An 18,302-nucleotide genomic window follows, 5' to 3' on the forward strand; every position below is an offset into this window, starting at 1 on the left:
CTCACTAGGGAATATTAAAACCAGTGAAAGGCGCCTTGATCTCTGAGAAGCCTGTAACTCTAAAGACAGGAGGTGTCCAGGCTTCAGAGTGAATATTCTCACTAAAAAGCCTGCGTTATTAAAGCTTGTTTAAAAGCCCATCGCGTTGTGCTCTTAGCCAAATCCGAACTGACAGCAGTGGGCTATACAGATAAAATTCTTCTTCTTAATGACTTGTATCTTCTTATCCTTATTATAAAGTTAAGATAGTTCATGGAGGAAACTTTTGAAAAGGTAGTTTGGAATAAAGAATCTAATTTTAAAAATCTGTGATAGTCCCACCCAAGGAAATCTCTTTTTAACAGCTTGGCTATATCTCTAGTCACATGTTGGAGTACTACTTTTTATTTTCAAAATTGGCTCACATCACCCACTTTGCTTTGAAACCTGCCATTTTTACTTCCCAATACGTGATGAATCGCTTTCCATGTCAAGAAATAGCCACTATTTTTAGTCGCTGAATATGCATTCTACTACTCTATTACACAAACATGCTCATTTATTTATTCATTCCCTTGTTGTTGGCTATTTAGACTGTTTCCAGTCATATGCAATTATTTTTGTAAAAGGTCAGTGGACATGCTCGTCGCTAAATTGTTTAATGCATCATTAATTTTCTGAAGAATTTTCTGAAAATGCTGTGCAAAAGTGTTGATGTTGCTAATGCTTTTTGTCATATAAAGAATTCTATTTTTACCTAGGCAATCATATTTCTATTTTCCCTTATGACTTGAATTGATGGTTGGAAAGTTTCTCTGCTCCAAGGTTATGTGAACATTGACATGTTGTAAAATAGAGCTGGTTCCCATAGCCCAGCCTCTCAACACGCAGAGGCAAAGAGACTGGCTTCAGCTCTCAGGACGGAATCTGCCTCCATGAACACCAGACAGGGATCCGGCACTTCTCAAGGACATTTTAGTGTCTCCAGTGGGCAACGGACCCATGCACCTAAACTTGTGGGCTAATTATTGTCAGAAATACCAGCTCAATGATAATTATGCTAAGATGGAAATGACTGTATTTCCCCAACATCCTCCAACAGTGAGATGAGAAGCAGGGACCAGTCTCACCATGGCATCAAGTCTGTTACTTTGGTTACTCTAGGGATATGGCCAGCAGCTCCATCATTTTGAGTGGTCCGAGAGGACTTATTTCATTCTCTGAATGATCAGGGGATTTCTATTGAGGCAGCCAAGTAGCAATTCCAATTCCAAACATTTTTTAGACAGAACTCATCTTCTCTCTCTGGTCTGTAGTAAACAACCTTATAGCAGAGACTTCTGCCACACACTGAACATGTAAGATGTGAGCTGAGGAAAAATATTGTCCTTGCCCAAGTGAAATTACCCTTTGCTGCTCAAGCATTTCTGGGAAAAAGGATCATTCATCCTGGAAGCCCCACAAGTGTTTGTCCAGCAGCACTGTATCTGTGAGGATTAAGTTTGGCTGACTATAAACAGAAAATTGAAAACGATGGTGGTTCAGAGAAGATAGAAATTTTTTTTTTCCTTGTATAAAATAAGTATAAAGCAGCTACGGCAGTCCAGGGTGGATGGCAGTTCCACAAAGCTAGCAGGGGCCCCGCTCCTCCTGCTCACCATTCAGTGGCCTCTAAGCTGGCAGTCTCTGCCTCATGGGCTGTGTTGGCTGCTAGTGCTCCAGCCTTCACATCTGTGTTTCAGGCAGTAGTTTGGGAGAGAGGGAATACAGAAGGGAGTGTCCTATATTTTAGGCAGTCTTCCTGAAAGTCAAACACTTTGCTATTTGAATCTGATTGGTCAAAATCAGTCTCATGGCCACAACCTAGCTGCAAGAAATACTAGGAAGCATGGTCATTTTTAGGTGGGCAGCAACCAGCTTTTAAAAGTGGAATTCTTTACTAAGAAAGGGAAAAAGAGTGGATATTGTAAGGCAACCGGAAGCTTCTTCCATGAACACCTTTGGGTATTGAACCTTTCTGTGTAATAAAAGACAACAGGATGAATTTTACAAGATGAATACATGCCATGAAATTAGATTTTACACAATCAAAATAATAGATAATTGTGTTGCCAAAGACAACTGCTTGAAAAAAAGCACACGCATTACAGTTTTCCATTCATTCCTTCACTGAATTCATTCGCTGGCATTTGTTCAGTGCGTACCACGGGCGTTACACTGCTGGGTGCAGTGTTTCCACTTCTGGAAGAAATGGTCTCTGCCTCCAGCCTCCAGGGAGCTTATAGTCAAAGGAGCAAGAGCGATGCCCCAGGAAAAAAAGGAAGAGGGAGGGGAAAAGGGAGAGAGAGGTAAAGGAAGGAAGGAGAGAAAGAAGCTGTCTCCTTGGAAAGTAGGGACCAGTGGTCCCCAGCTGGGGAGAAAGAGCCTTGCAACAAAATTATTTCTTTCCAAGCATCATTGTCGTCTCACTGGTCAACAGATTCCTACATCCCCCAGAAATGCCACCATCCCCATGCCTTTGAGCTGGTCTCTGCCTCCTGGGAATGGGGTACCAGACTAAACCAGGCAAAGATTGCCAGGCCCCCTGGACGCATGTTTTGCATAACTAAGATGCCTGACATTTTCATATAAAAGTTTACCAAAAGCACTGAGGGCAGTCTTACTTAACTCTCACAACCACCCTGTGAATAGGAAATGATGCGTCTACCTCTTTTATGTGGAAAACGTAACCTCTCTGAGCCTAGGTTTATGGGAAGAAAACATACAAATGAGGTGAACTACCGGGGCTTATCTCACCACCACCTCGCCCATGTCTGTGTGTCTTTCTGAGGTTTAGGCATCCCCTGCAGGTGACTCCCTTACTTGCAGACTGCACTGCCACAGGCTTTCTGAAAGTCTGCTGCTGCTGCTGCTGCTGCTGCTAAGTCGCATCAGTCGTGTCCGACTCTGTGCAACCCCATAGACAGCCGCCCACCAGGCTCCTCCATCCCTGGGATTCTCCAGGCGAGAATACTGGAGTGGGTTGCCATCTCCTTCTCCAGTCTAGTATAACGTTTATCACGCTTCACTGTTACACTGTTCTTTTCCACTAACCCTCGGCCTCTGTGAGGGTAACAAGCATGTTCACCTCCATCCCTGATAAACCATCAGGGCTTCATCAGTACCGTTTAGTTAATTAAGCGCTCAGGCCCAGCACCAAGGCCTTCAGAACTTTTGTCCTTGACAAAAATGTCAAGGACGCAAACACATAATCTGCCATCGCCAAAATTTGAAAAGGAAACAGCAAACTCAAGTTAATAAAGACTGAGTGTCCACAGCACCATGACTTCAGCCATGTTGAATTTAATATTTGAAAAAATGTCATTACATTTCCAAGGGCTTCCCCAGTGGCTCAGCGGTAAAGAATCAGCCTGCAGTACAGGAGACTTGTGTTCCATGCCCAGGCTGGTAAGATCCCCTGGAGGAAGAAACAGCAACCCTCTCCAGCATTCTTACCTGGAAACTCTCATAGACAGAGGAACCTGGCAGGCTATAGTCCATGGGGTCACAAAAAGTTGGACACAATTGAACCGACTGAGTACATTTGCAAATTATTTGTTGATCACACTGTAAGGATGTCTGGGTCAACACTAGAAAAATCATAGAGGATTATTAGTGAAATATTCCCATATCCGAATTATCCCAAAAGCAAAAGTATAAAAATTATCTCAAAAATTATGCATTTGCCATGTGGTACATTTCAGTCTGTCTGGTGTGACTTGGGAGGAGGCCACCATGGACAGAGAAAATTCTTAGAGGCCAAAAGGTCCTCTTTTATTATCTTATTGGAGTGTAGTTGATTTTGGAATAGGAAGTGGCAACCGACTCCAGTATTCTTGCCTGGAAATTCCCATGGGCAGAGGAGCCTGGCAAGCTACAGTCCATGGGGTCACAAAGCATCAGACGCGACTGAGCGACCGAGCACACACACGCAGCTGATTTACAGTGTCGTGCTAATTTCCACTCCATAGCAACGTGACTCAGGTATACACACGCACATGCATTCTTTTTCACATTCTTTACTATTGTGGTGTATCTCAGGATATGGAATGTAGTTCCCTGAGCTCTACAGTATCCTTGCTGTCTGCCCTTTCCACGTATAAGAGTCTGCATCTGCTAATCCCAAAACTCCGCATCCAGCCCTCCCCCCGCTCCTTGGCAACCACAAGTCTGTTCTCTGTGTCTGTGGGTCTGTTATTGTTCTGTAGATAGATTCATTTGTGCCATAGTTTAGATGCCACATATAAGTGCTACCATACGGTATTTGTCTTTCTCTTTCTGACTTACTTTACCAACTATGATAATCTCTGGGTTCACCCATGTTGCTGCAAATGGCATGACTCCGTGCTCTGTACGGCTGCAGTGTCCCATTGCTTACGTGGGCCACCCCTTCTTTGCCCTCGCCTGTCAGTGGGCATCTAGGTTGTCTCCAGTCTCGGCTGTTGTGAACCGTGCTGCTGCAAGTGCTGCTGATCAGGGCGGGCGTATCTTTTGAATTATAGTTTTGTCTGTATGCCCAGGAGCGCGACTGCGGGATCATTTGACCACTCTAGCTTCAGTTTTCTGAGGAACCTCCATACTGTTTTCCATAACACCTGTACCAGCCCAGCACTGGGCCTGGCCCATGGACGTGCTTGGTAAACAAGTATAGCGTGGTTTGCCAGCAGCTGGGGTGGAGTGTCTGTATGCAAGCATTTGCGCATAAGCAGACATGGCTTATTGTTTATGGATTACTATTATTTTTCGTCTTCAAGTATCGTCTAATGTCTCCCAACCATGGACATATTTGCATGGGGCTTTGTTTTAAACCAACCCCAGGGACAGGGAGGGGGATGGCCTGAGCGGGACTGATCAGCCTCACACTGGGCTTCCCAGGTCCATAGCCTTAGCCAAGGAGCCAGGTCCATCAGCCGCCTCTTTTTCCAAAACCATGAGCCAGATTGAGCCATTCTTTAAACACAGAATATGAGAATCAGATCCGAATTGGATCCTCATCTCTCTGAAAACCACTGCCCATTTTGTCCTGATTTCTCTGAGTCTTTTTAAGTCATTTCCCATCCCTTCCTCCTCTAGACTTGGAAGCTTTTAAGCTCCGAGTAGATTCATTCATGGTCTCAAACTGGTGCAGAATGCAACATGCGGTGATGAAAATTCAGTCCGAAAAGATTTGCTAAAATGCCCAATTTCAGGTTTTGCTGGTTTTCTTGGGACTCATTAAGTCTTTTTCTTTAATACCTCATTTAATCTAATATTGAGGCCCATTCAAAGGAAATCACACGAAAAAAAAATGATAGGAAATTGAGCAAAAATCATCAGCTGGCTATGTGGCATTTTGTTCTGTATCTTCTAAGACCTTTGGAAGCAGATGGCAAAAATCAGTTCCCTTGGAAATTAGGATTTTGTCATCATTATCAGTTCTCAGGAACACAGAGATTCAAAATGTATAGTAGCTCACCACTTATTGGGAGGAGAAAAGAGGGTTGCAACTCCTTTTGAAAAAAGAAAAAAAACAGATTTCAAAACCAGATTTAAGAGTTTAATTTGGGGTGACTCCTACCTTTTAAATTTTAATCAGGAGTTAAAGGCCAAATAATAACATTTCTACCTGGGGAAATGAAAAGAGCCTCCATCCACTAAAATATATTATTAACACTTCATCTTAATTAAATGTGCTTACTGACCTCAATAATAGGATTTGGGGTGAGGTCATTTCTATTAGTTCTTTTTTTTTTTTGGTGAGGTATTTCTTTCTTGAGTCAACACAGAGCATAAAATGTAAATGAACTGTTTACAGTGGCACCTTTGTAATTTTTAATTAAAGTGATGTCCTTCCATTGGAAGATCATGGTGGCAATTGTTTTCTTGCCTAATCTGCTATAGAATTTTTAATTATTTATGAAATATATAGCTTACTCTTATTTTTAACAATCAGATTTTCTGTTATGAAGATGGCAATGAGAAACAAGATCTAATAAATTAAACAACTGAATCTTTATAGATTTAACAGCTTCAGTGGCTAAAAATAGAATTCTGGCCTTTATAATGATCCAGAGACGGAAGACTTTCATTATTAACCTCAATTAGAGGTGCTCAGTTTGGTTACTATGAAACATCCGACCATTTGGAAAGAGTTGAAAGGATATTTTACAGTTTACCCACCTTTTTAACATCCATCTACGTATTATTATAAACTGGCCATGGGCCAGACTTTCATTATTGAAAGCATGGTTTCAAATTGGTTACATTTTAATATAATTATAATGGTCACTGTTGGCAGCCTAAGAAATTAATTTTCAGAACCAATAAAGAAAATATTGACAAATGTTAATATTGTTTCTTGCTCAATGTTTTCTAAACTGTTAAATCTGCTTAGCTGTTTTGTTTTTTTTTCTGTTGTTGTTATTGTAATAAAGGCATTTGAATCAGATGAGGGTTGCTACAGAAGCTACCAATACAGCATTGATTGAGAAAGCCACACACTTCAGGATTGCAACAGAAGTCAGTCAGGGAAGATAGCCGATTTATTTTATTATCTGTTTGTCTGTCAATCACCAGCCAAGGAACACGCCTTGGGCGCTCACGAACAGCTTATCACAGCATCAGCACCGACTCAAGTAATGAAACCGCAGACAGCTGAGTCTTGAACTAATTCAAGAAGCGCACTTCATCTCTGCTCCCAGTTTACTCTCCAATGAATCCTGAAGCTCTGTTTTCAAGTGCTGAGACACTCAACTACAATTCTCTTGCTATGTTTAATTTGGAGGTTTCCCTGTGTAGTCTAACCACACGGACAGGAATCTCAGGATACAACCAGACTTCATGTCACCGACTTTAACAGCCTCAAACCCTTGTGTGGGGACTGCACACGTGCAGTGGGGCCTCTGGATTTGGATGAGGGCTAGGGCGGAATAAGCCACCTCTTTAATCGTTAGATTTTTATTCATTTCACAAGCGCTTAAGGAGGACCTACAATATACCAGGCCCTTTTCTTGGCACTGGGGATATAGCAGCAGGTGAAACTGTTGAAAATATCTGTCATGATGGAGATTATATTCCTGTGGGGAAAGGAGAAAACAATCAAGAGGATAAATTTAAAAATAAATAGCATAGTAGCAAAGAAAAAAAAGCAGAGAAAGCAGTAGGGTCTGACATCTCAGGAAAGAGCTGAAAGAACTGAAGGGTGAGCCATGCAGATATCTGGGGAAGAGTGGTCCAAGCTGGGAAGATGACAGGTGCAAAGGCCCTGAGGCCGGGTGTGCAGGGTGTGTGATGTAGGGGGAGGTCAGTGTGCCTGTGCAGAGGGATCGAGGCGGCGGGAGCAGAGGCCAGAGTTGTGTGCGGGTAAAACATTCACTCTAGATCAAACACAAAGTGGGAAGTTAAAGGCTCTAATGGTTTTAGAAGAGAGTCTGTGGGAAGGGTTCAGGGGAGGGGAGAGCTCAGAGGACCAGTGGGGAGGGCACTGCAGTGATCCAGGTCAGGGAGATTGGACTTGGCAGCAGCAGTGGAAGCTGTGAGAAGCAGGCAGACGCTGGAAACGTTCAGAAGGTGATGGTGTTACCCAATGCAAGTTCATATGCCCAACACACAGCGAGGCCAAACAAACCCAAACGCAAAATATCGGAATCTGGAGCAGAGAAAGCTTTATTGAAGAGCCACCCGAGGAGAATAGGCGGCTCCTGCTCGTAAAAACCCTGAAGTCCCTGAAGGGTTTCCGCAAAGCATTTTTCAGGGCCAGGAGAGGGAGGGGCGTCCCAGGGTGCGTGATCAGCTCCTGCACAGTTCTCTGACTGCTGGGTGGGCTTCAATCCTGGGGGCTACCTGCTCATGATCGAGTAGTTAGTTTCTTCCATTTGGTAGTGGTTTTAGCATCTGAAAAACTCAGGAAATAAGCATCATATATTATCATCTAAGTACTTCAGGAAGGAGCAAAAGCAGAAGCTCCGGGGAAGGGGTTACAACCCTGAGCCTTTGAGATCCCCAAAGAGGTGAGCAAAGGCGGGAAAGAAAGAGGGGCCCCCGGGGTGAAGCCCTTGGCTGTTCTGCCATTCTGAGGAGTGGCCCTGCCTGACGTGCTGTATGCGAGGCCACTGCCTGAGAGTCACGGAGCCAGCGTCGTTACGTACAGCTCATGCCCTTAGCTGGGCTGTCAAACCTTGGAGGGGCAGATCCAGAGTCTGCTAGGCACTGCTTCCCAGGGCTCCAGGGTGGTGTGGACACTCACAGCCAGGGGCAGGTTGGTCCTAGGTCGGCCTGGCTCTGTCCATCTCCTTCTCTTCTGTCATCAGCACCTTGTAATTCCTCCTGTGGTCCACTTTGCTAACACGTTCAGTCTATGTCAGCCTCTTTCTTGTGGCTACACTGGTGTGCTCACACTTACAACAGAGCCGCTGGCATTTACTGCGTCCCAGACACTGTTCTCCATGCCTTATATGTACCGTCACTGCTGATTTCCCAACGACCCTGTAAGAAAGGCGACCATCACCCAACTTCACAATTGAGGCCACCAAGGCTCAGGGAGATTGGAAAACTGGCCCAAGATCACAGGGATTTGCACACAGGAAAATAAATTGCAAGACAGAGCTCTCACCTCTCCACACTCTGCCTCCCAAACCAATACACAGAAAAAGCTCAGCCCTCAATGTGCGATTGCAGACAGACCCTAGAGCTTTTCTCTACCAGCTTTCTACTTTTCAGAATACAATTGCACATTCCATTTCTGATTCTCACTTGATAGTCTTCAAATCTTTGACACATCTTTCTGCTGAATGTCACAGCAAAGCCTGCTGCTGCCCAGCTACCTATGAGGGCCACAGGGAGGTGGTCTGGCCAGAGCTCCCTGGACCAGAGACTGGTCCCTCGGGCAGGCAGATGTCTCGGCACACTCTTCTCCTCACAAGGAACCTCTTCTCACCGTCATCGGGCAGGGACGGCTTCACCTGCTGGACGGGCATGTGCTGCACGGTTGATGATGCTGCCATTTTCCCAGGCTGCCCCCACCTCTGGGCATCTTTCCATTTAATTCACTTCCATGTGCTCCCACATGTATGATTGTCTTAGGGAGAGCAAAAGCTCCATCATAAAATCCTTTCCTAATGCTGCCAAATTTATTAGAAGAGACTAGAAAACGTCAGCTTTGAAGGAGGTGTTTTCTTGGAGGACATGAAGGAAACAGCTCATGACTTTCATTCCATCAGAGGCTCTGGTTGCCTCCAGGAGCTGCCCCAGTGGGCTGCACTGGAAGGGGAAGGCCCCGGTCTCACATGGCCTTGCACAGAGAAGTAGCAGAGCCCAGGGCCCTGGTGGCCCCGCTGCCTGCCAAGTGCCAGACTTCCTGAGCACAAACCCCCACTCATCCATTCTCCAGGTGTGTAACCCTGGGCAGACAGTCAATTTCTCTGTGCCTGTTTCCCCACTTGTAAAATGGGGCCAATAACATCTTGGTTAGGGTCACTGTGAAAGAGAAACTGATGGTCCAGGTTAAGCACTTCACCTGAACCATGCCCAGCACAGCCCCCTTAACTGACCGCTCATCATTCTCAGCAAAGAAAAAAACACATCACCATTTTTTGAAGGTGGCTCTCTGAGAAGGAAAGCAGTGTTTTTCTACAGTCTGTGGTCTTCAGGCGTTAAGGACCCACAGGAGAGCAGGTCTCTGGAGACACTTATCAGGGAAGCAACTTAATGGATGCTAGTCACAACTCCAGGTTGATGGCAGGCTTCCATCTCTGCTCCTCCCAGAGCCCCTACCAGTGGTCTACAAGCTGGCCCAGGTATCACACTGCTAAAATCCCATTTGTGCCATTTCTAAAACCACCATTCCTAGGAAAATGGAATGGAGCAGGAAAAAAAATGTTAAATAATACATTTTGTCACCTGCCCTTCGCTTGCCCACAGGCAAGAACTCAGACATGACAGGGCATATGCATGCACGGTAAACCATCATCAAAGACTATAAAGATTCTCCCAACTGGTGTTTGAAGGCTTGCAGCTTGACTCTTTGGTAGACAGGTGTGCTTGATTTTGCAGTCTTTCTAGAGTGTACATATAACAGTCATATTTTCTACTAGTAAAACTGTTCCTGGTTTGGGCATCATGATTGAATTTATCAGTATTTTAAGACACCCTGCAAATCACATAATGTTGGGCAAATAACACTGTGATTTGCAGGGACTCTGTCACCCAGACAAGTTTCAGATCTGGTTGAATGTTTGAAGAGAGAGGAAGCAAGCAGACCATTACCTAAAAGCAGAAAAGGAGAGCACAGTTCAGCACCTCTCATTATTTCTAGTCCCATATCTGTCAGGATCCCTGAGTGCAAGCAACAGAACCAGCGTCAGCTACATGAAGTGGAATAAAATAAGAATTTACTAGATTGAGATAGGTGATCATAGACTGGATAAGTTGGGAAAACATGAGTGGCCACCGAATAAGACTCAAGAGGGAAGACGATGTGAACCATTCCAAAGGGATCAGCCTGGTTCTCATGTTACACTTCCTGTGTCTGAACCTGAACTCTACCACCCACCCCTACATCACTTACTGCACGTTCTTACTGGAGCTAAGTTGCACGTCTCTTGTCACTGCTACCGCATCCGGGCAAGGTTGGGATTGGGGCTGCCTCCCACCACCAGCGCTGCACAGAACAGGAGCTTGTCCAAAAGGGGTCCTGGGATCCTGTGTGGAACGATGAAGTGTGACAAACAGCCAGAAATGTCAACACCCACTAGAAACCCTTTCTGCAGATGGGAGTTTCCCACAATGCTGGTGGCCACAGCTCTCCCTGGGAGCACCCTGTGAGGATGGGCACCTGTGGTCTGAGGGACCAGCATCCGCTCGTTCAGTCACTCCACTGAGAGCTCTGTCTCAGAACGAGCACATGGGGCTCATGGGCCACAGGCAGGTCAATCTTCACAGGGCACCAAGGGTGGAGAAGGACACAGAGCCCGAGGTGTGGTGGTGGAGGAGGAAGGCGAGGCTCTGGGTTGACTCTCAGGGCCAGAGAGGGAGCACTGCCCCAAGACCTCCCACTGGGGATGGGGAGGTGAGCCAGGCACTCTCCTCGGTGCACAGAAATCTCAGCCATCAAAATAGATAATCTTTTTTTTTTAATTGGAGGATAATTGCTTTGCACTGTTGTGCTGGTTTCTGCCATACATCAACATGACTCCGCCACAGGTACACATATGTCCCATCCCTCTTGAACCTCCCTTCCACCTCCCACCCATCCCACCTCTCTAGGTTGCCACAGGGCACTAGGTCTGGAATCTAGAAAGATGGCCCTGATGAGCCTATCTGCAGGGCAGCAATGGCCATGCAGACATAGAGAACAGACTGTGGACACAGGGCGGGAAGGAGGGGGCTGACGAACAGAGAGAGCAGCAGGAAATGCACACATTACATCTATTTTACACAGTGTGTAAAATAGATCGTGGGAATTTGCTGTTTGATGCAATGATATTTTAAAATCAAAGTTAGTACAAAAATTCATGGTAAAAATATCAAATTTTTAAGGAAAGTAGGATTAGAGTGACTGAGTTTTCCTTTTGTGTCCAGCTCTGGTATGACTCAGCACAGCACTGTGAAAGCCACTTTTCTACTTTGGGCCCATTTCTTCTGAAAACTTAAAGGCAGGATCAGAAATGCTTAATGATCCCGTGGCCCTGCAACAGGACTGAAAGTGTGTTCAGCTAAAACAAGGCAGTGCTGAGGACCCTCTGTTCCCTGAGCCTGCATCATGGTGGACCAGACAAAGGACGATGCCATTTCTTGTAAGAGTTAGAAATGCAAGGCGAACATAACCCCCTCACCTGTGGACTCCATATAGCTGGGCTCAAAAGAAAAGAAATCTGTGGATTAAAAAAAAAAAAACTAGACTGGAAAATAATTATATTTAAAATGGTTAGAGGAAAAAATTGGAACCATGAATAAAAAAATAGAGCATATAGAAATAGAAAAGAAAAATGCGAAAAGTAAGAAAAGTAAATGTAACATCTAGAAATCTCACCACTGCCCTGGTCACCATGAAGTGGGCATGGTTATCTCCATTCCATAGTTGAGAAACCAAGGTACCAAAATATGCTGAGGGTCGGGGAGTTTGTCAGTGGAAGGGATGGAATTCAAACTCAGATATATTTATGCCAAAGGATATTTTAACAAGAAAATCTTTCTTTTATTAATATGTTGTAAGAGGAGAAACTGCAATTTAAAAAAACAAAAACCAACCCTGTATCCAGTAGAATGTTCAGCTTCTTTAAATTCCCTTAAAATTTCTTCAAAATCCTGTTTCAGGCAGGATCTTTATTTCATTGACTGAGCTTTAGGGTCAGTGTTCAGAGAATCCTTCATCTCTGTATTATCTGTGTCTGGGGCATCTTTTAAAAACTGTAGATGGGAGTACCAGGGGATCCAGTAGACAGAGATCATGGAAAGATAACTTTTGGAGTCCTTGCCAGCATCCATCTGAATCTCCTTCGTGGAATGCCCACAAGTGAGCTGTTCTCTAAGACTGAAAATCTTTGGGCAAGTGATTACTATTTTATTTTTTACCCTGTTTGTCTAAAAATCAAACATCTCTAGCTCAAAGATTATATATTTCACAAGTACTTAAAACATAGATTGTCTAGTTAACATAGATAGAAGCATAAATAGAAACACATCGACTATCTTAGCAGGTCCTTCTCCAATTAGATCTTCAATCGTGCATTTCTTGCAACTCCACTGCACAAACTTGGTCTAAGGCACACCGTCGTTTACTGGGCCGACAGTAATGGCCCCTCTGGCCCCCCCTTCCCTTCCTGCATCCTTATAACACACTCTCCGTGCAGCAGCCTCCCAGTCGGCCCTGCTCTCCCCACCCTTCTCCTCTCTCTCTCCTTCTGGCTGTCTCTGCTCCACCATGGTCTTCCGCCAGCACCTTCCCTACTCAGGAACGCCATGGAAATTACTCTCCCTGCCCAGAATACACATTCTGTATTTGTGGGTTCACCTACACACGAACAGCTACTTATAACCAAAAAATACTCGGGGTGTTTTCTCAGTTATTTGCAGATGGGCACAGAACAGTGGAAAATGTGTCCGTCAACACGTACATCCCGAGCTGAGGTCCAAGAAGTGATGCTCCGGCTTGTTGTTTCTGCTCAGGCTGTAAACACGTTTGCTTCTCACAGTCTGTGAGCTGCCAAGTTACTCACATTTTTGAGCTTCCTGTTGGTGATTTCACTCTTTGAGATGGTTCCCCAGGATAGGGCTGACATGCTAACTGCTGTTCCTGGGGCCTGTGGAGAAAAGTCGTGCATGAGATGAGCTTCTTTCAGGGATGAGTTGTAGTACTATCAGCCGTGAGTTCAATGTAATGAATCAACTGTGTGTGTGTGTGTGTGTGTGTGTGTGTGTGTGTGTGTGTGTGATGTGTCTTTAAACAGAAATACACATAAAGCAAGGCAAGGTTGTGTATTGCTTGGCTGATGAAAACATGACCAGACACTCATAGGAACCTAACCTGCATGCAGTTCAGTGTTGGCTAATCAGTGTTGGAGATGATGTGATAACTCTGTAACTAGGGTTGACCTGCCTGCCTGCCTGCATGTTCCCTACCTGTCCCCCTTCCCCAGACTCCTCGCCCTTCCTCTCGACTTCTTGAACAGAGCCTGGTACATAGTGGGCATTCAGTACAGTTTTGTCTACTTCATGAATAAATTCAGATAAACAATTTTCTAAGCATATTTTTTAACCAGGCTTTTAGACTTCAGTGACTCCTGTTCAGAGGTTAATATTTAATACCTTTTGCAAAGTCTGAAAATAGATTTCCATCAGGGTCTGACTTTAATAAGCAGTGTGGATAAATGCTCATTAAACTTCCATATTTGATTATAACGTGATGCTCTTCCTTGGTTTGAGCCTCCCCTTTGGGCTTGAGAGGATGGAAGATGTTCCCCTCTCTCCACTCTCTCCTGGTGTCCCTGGCTGAGCAGCTTGGCCCTGCCAGGTCCCCCCGAGGCATCACCTGGGGAGATGGCATTGCCTGGGTGTTCAGATACCACCGACTTGGAAAGCTGAGGAGGGCTGTGGGCACCTGTGTTTCAACTCCTCCTGGGGAGAGGGAGCCTGCCCTTGGAGGTCCAGTCTCTTTCCCATTCAGCCACAAAGGCAGCACCAGGAATACTTCTACCGCCAGCTGAGCCACCTGTCTCAGAGCCCTGAGAGCTGGATTTGACAGCAAGTAAGGCCAGCAAATCCTGAACTTGTTGCTTTAGTCACAGCTGCTTGCTCTGAATAGTCTGTTAGAACAGGAATAAGCAAACTTTCTCCACAAAGGTTCAGATGATAAGCAATGTAAACTTCACAACAGCTTTGTGGTCTGTCCCAACTACTCATCTCTGCTGTCATGATGCAGATCCAATGGATGTGGCTGTGTTCCAGTAAAACTTTATTTACACAAGCAGAGAGAGGGCCAGATTTGGTCTCTGCAGTCTGCCAACCCCTGCAGTACAGCCCTTCCTCCATGGAGGAGTTGATTTGTTTGTTTTCTGCTCTGAACTGTGAGCTCTTTAAGGAAGGCCTGACTCACATTCTCTGTGTTCACCTCAACGTCTGGCACAGAACCTGCCCCCACAGCAAGCCATCAGCCAACAGATGTGTGACTTGTAAGACACGGCCCCCCGAAACACCGGTGTTGCCAAACATGTCAAGCAGATGAGAGGCGCTCTAAGCCCCAGTGACAGCCCGCCTGTCCTCATCCTGCCTCCCGTTGCCAGTACTCAGAAGAGCAGCAGTTTTTTTTTTCTGACAACAGTAAAAATAATATTCCTGCATTCATTCAACAAACAGCGAGTGTGGGGGCCACATCCTGGTGTCTCTGGAATCCGGCTGCCCGCGAGACTTCAAGAAGCTTGTAGTGAATCCTGACTCCGTGCCCTGAAGCACCTTCCCCAAGACTCAGGAAAATCCCAAGGTTAGGGAAGGAGGCCCTGCATTTCTAGCCGTCACTTCTGGCTTTGGGTGTCCAATTCTGGCAAGTTAGTCCTGTTTCTTAATTGTCCTCCACCCTGTACATGTTTACTTAGTCCTGTACCTGTTACATTTTTGCTTAGTCCGGCCTCAGCACACACATGCATACATGCATGCACACACATGCGCACACGTGCGCGCACACACACACGCACACACACACACACACAGGCCATCAGCATCAGCACGTGGCACTTGTGACCCACTTAGCTGAGGACATTGGAGGAGGAAGCAGTTACGTCAGATTACTTGGGTCTCAGCCCTGGAGAGCCCTCAGCTGCACTCTCTCCTCACTGCCCTGTCCCTCTGTATTTTTCACAGGACATTTCACCTCCCAGAGGACCCCAAACTTAACCCCTCCTCTCCTCTCTCCAGTTCCCCCTCCTCCCCAACTTACTTTCACAACAGCTTTTCAGAGGCATATAATGTGTTAAGCTCAGCCATAATGGACACACCCATGAAACTATCACCCTGATCAAGACAGTACACAAACCCAGCACCCCCAAAATTGCCCCCTTTGTAGCCCTCCCTCCTGTCCTTCCTTTTCTACACCCCACTGGTCTGCTTTCTGTCACTGTGCGTTAGTGTGAATTGGGTATCTGGAGTCCATACTCTTTTCTGTCTGGCATCCTTCACTCAGCACATCTCTTGGCGGAGTGGGGCGGGGGGGTAGGGTCATTTGTGCCCCTGTTCTGTCTGCCAGGCTCTTCTGTCCATGGAATTCTCCAGGCCAGAATGTGGCAACCAAAGGCTGAACTCAAAGTTAAACAAACAAACAAAAAAAATATAGAGAACTTGGAGAGAAAGTATAGGAGTGGTATTTTAAGTCTCTATCCCCTACTGTATTCAGACTCCAATTTTTAAAATTTGCTTCTTAATTCCATAATTAATATCAGCCTTCAGCTCCATGCCACTTTTATCTTCTTTTGACCAAATATGTTACATTAAATTAGAAATCTCAGTATAAGAACTTTGGAGGCTCCCTGAGTTTATGATGGGATTTTGTTTCCATTTCTTTGTGCTACCACCTTCCCCGGCAACCCCATCCCACACTCCATATATAAACTGGGAGGAAGGCAGCCTTCTTCTTTACAAACTGCTACTTCAGTTCAGTTCAGTCGCTCAGATGTGTCTTTGCGACCCCATGAACTGCAGCACACCACACCTCCCTGTCCATCACCAACTCCCGGAGTTCACCCAAACTCATGTGCATCAAGTCGGTAATGCCATCCAGCCATCTCATCCTCTGTCGTCCCCTTCTCCTCCTGCCCCCAATCCCTCCCAGCATCAGAGTCTTTTCCAATGAGTCAACTCTTCGCATGAGGTGGCCAAAGTACTGGAGTTTCAGCTTTAGCATCATTCCTTCCAAAGAACACCCAGGACTGATCTCCTTAATGCTCTACAAATTAAGTGGGTAGCCATTCCCTCCTCCAGGGGATCTTCCCAACCCAGGAATCAAACCCAGATCTTCCATACTGCAGGCGGACTCTTTACCATCTGAGCCACCAGGGAAGCCCATTCTGTCTGTAGAATAATTCAGTTCTCTCCAGCCACTATCCCCCATGAGCTTTAGGCTCACCCCTAACAGATGGACACATGTTCAGAAGAACAAAAGAGCCCCACTCTCTTTGGAAGACCTTGGTTGTTTTAAACAGCACATTTACACCCTGTACCTATTCCTTCATTCTTCACCTGGCTCAACAACTGTTTAAGAAGCAACCTACTACATGCTGTTGGGGACACAGTGGGAGTCAGGCAAATAGGACCTTCCTTTTGGGGGTCAGAATAAGTAAGAAAGCTAGCAGCAGAATGACTCCAAGTATAAGACGTGTGATAAAGAAAATGGGAAACACCTCACAAGTTGTCTGAAAGAATGTATTTCTAGGGCATAGAATAGGAGCTGGGGGTTGGAGTTTGGGGCTGAGGAAGAGTATTCATCTCTGTCTTTGGTTTATAAGTTTTTAGCATGTAATCTCATATTTCCTTTTTTAAGTTACTTAAATGCTATTTAGTGAGCAATATATGCTCATTGTAGAAAAATTAACAAACACAGAGAAGAATGAATAAGCAAATTGAAAGTCACCTTTAATCCCACCACACAGATATGGCCACCATTATATTTCATTGTGCTAATTCCACAGTGGAGAGACAAAGGAACATGTTTTGTTTCATTTTGTGTAATTAACCAGGCCATAGGAACTGCTATCAGCTTCCTGGGGAGCTGAGTTGTGTTTATTTTTTTTTAACAGCTACTAATTTTTGATTAACAAGGATGAATGTAACATTTAAGAGGAATCTAATTACACCCTCTTCCCCTTCTCAACAAAACAACATTATTCCCCACGAAGTGTGGAGTCAAGACTCTAAGGATGTATGGCTCTGAGCTGGGGAATTATAGGGGACATTTTTCATGTCACTGCTTAGTCTTGTGAGTGTTCCAGCAGTGAGGTATCTCAGCTGCAGGTTACATCCCCAGCTGAAGCCAGGCTGGATAATAACTCACTTTGTCATTACTTAATTCTGTGATGGCCACAGTTACTGAGCCTGAATAGAAAGCCTCAGTCACTGAAAAGAGGAGGCCCTTGGTGTCAGGATGTTGAGGGACAGAGAAGGCAAGCGGGGAGCTGACTGGGGCGCTGGAGTGGCTGCATGACTGAGCCTGATGATGGATGTGGCACCTCTGGTTCACTTATTTCCTATGTGACATATTTGCATGTTTAATTCATCAGCATGCTCAGTTGACACACATCTAAGGAGTGCCAGTCTTAAATGCCACATCCGAGTACTGGCCAAGCCCGGTGCACAGCTGTCCTCTCCACAGAGCTGACCAACAGGCCTTCGAGGGTGCGTGTGTCTAAGCCAAAACCCGAATGTCCACGCCCCTGTGTGGATTGGCCAACATCTGGTGATTTCCCAAATACGTCACATTCTCCTCTGCCTTTGTGCTGGGACATCTGCTCAGAGTGCCACCCTCCACTGCCCATCCTGCTTCTCCCCCAGGACCTTCTAGGTCTGTCCACAGGGCAACCCTTCTTCAGCACCACGGTCAGCGCCCACCGATTCTTCAGCACCCCGTCTGTGTTCAGGGATGCTAGGAATTGGCATGTCTCTTCTTCTCTGTGCTCTGTTGTTCCCCCTTGGCCTCTCTCTCCAGGTAACCTCTACATGGCTGAACCCCTGCTCTTATATTGGCAGGACAAAGTCACGTGTAAGCATGCTGAATTTGATATCCACTCTGCTACTGAGAGTTATGGGACTTTGGGCAAGTAACTCCA

General features: G+C 45.5%; 1 protein-coding gene and 1 long non-coding RNA gene across 6 annotated transcripts in view; one reads left to right on the forward strand and one right to left on the reverse strand.

Annotated features, from left to right (window-relative positions):
* The window catches only part of CDH13 (cadherin 13), a 1,017,465-nt gene that overhangs the window by 931,588 nt on the left and 67,575 nt on the right, over window positions 1-18,302 (forward strand). The window lies entirely within an intron of this gene.
* Window positions 7,778-18,302, reverse strand: part of LOC129630828 (uncharacterized) — a 34,276-nt gene continuing 23,751 nt past the window's right edge. Inside the window, exons 2-4 of one of the 2 annotated variants that reach the window (XR_008703767.1) lie at window positions 10,575-10,695; window positions 8,243-8,481; window positions 7,778-7,898 (exon numbers count right to left, since the gene is read on the reverse strand). This is a non-coding gene — a long non-coding RNA (uncharacterized LOC129630828). Of the gene's footprint in view, window positions 7,899-8,242; window positions 8,482-10,561; window positions 10,696-18,302 lie in introns of both variants that reach the window. The other variant, XR_008703766.1, reaches the window with a different exon arrangement.

This window comes from Bubalus kerabau, chromosome 17 (assembly GCF_029407905.1).
Source record: "Bubalus kerabau isolate K-KA32 ecotype Philippines breed swamp buffalo chromosome 17, PCC_UOA_SB_1v2, whole genome shotgun sequence".
In the NCBI taxonomy this organism is placed as follows: domain Eukaryota; kingdom Metazoa; phylum Chordata; class Mammalia; order Artiodactyla; family Bovidae; genus Bubalus; species Bubalus kerabau.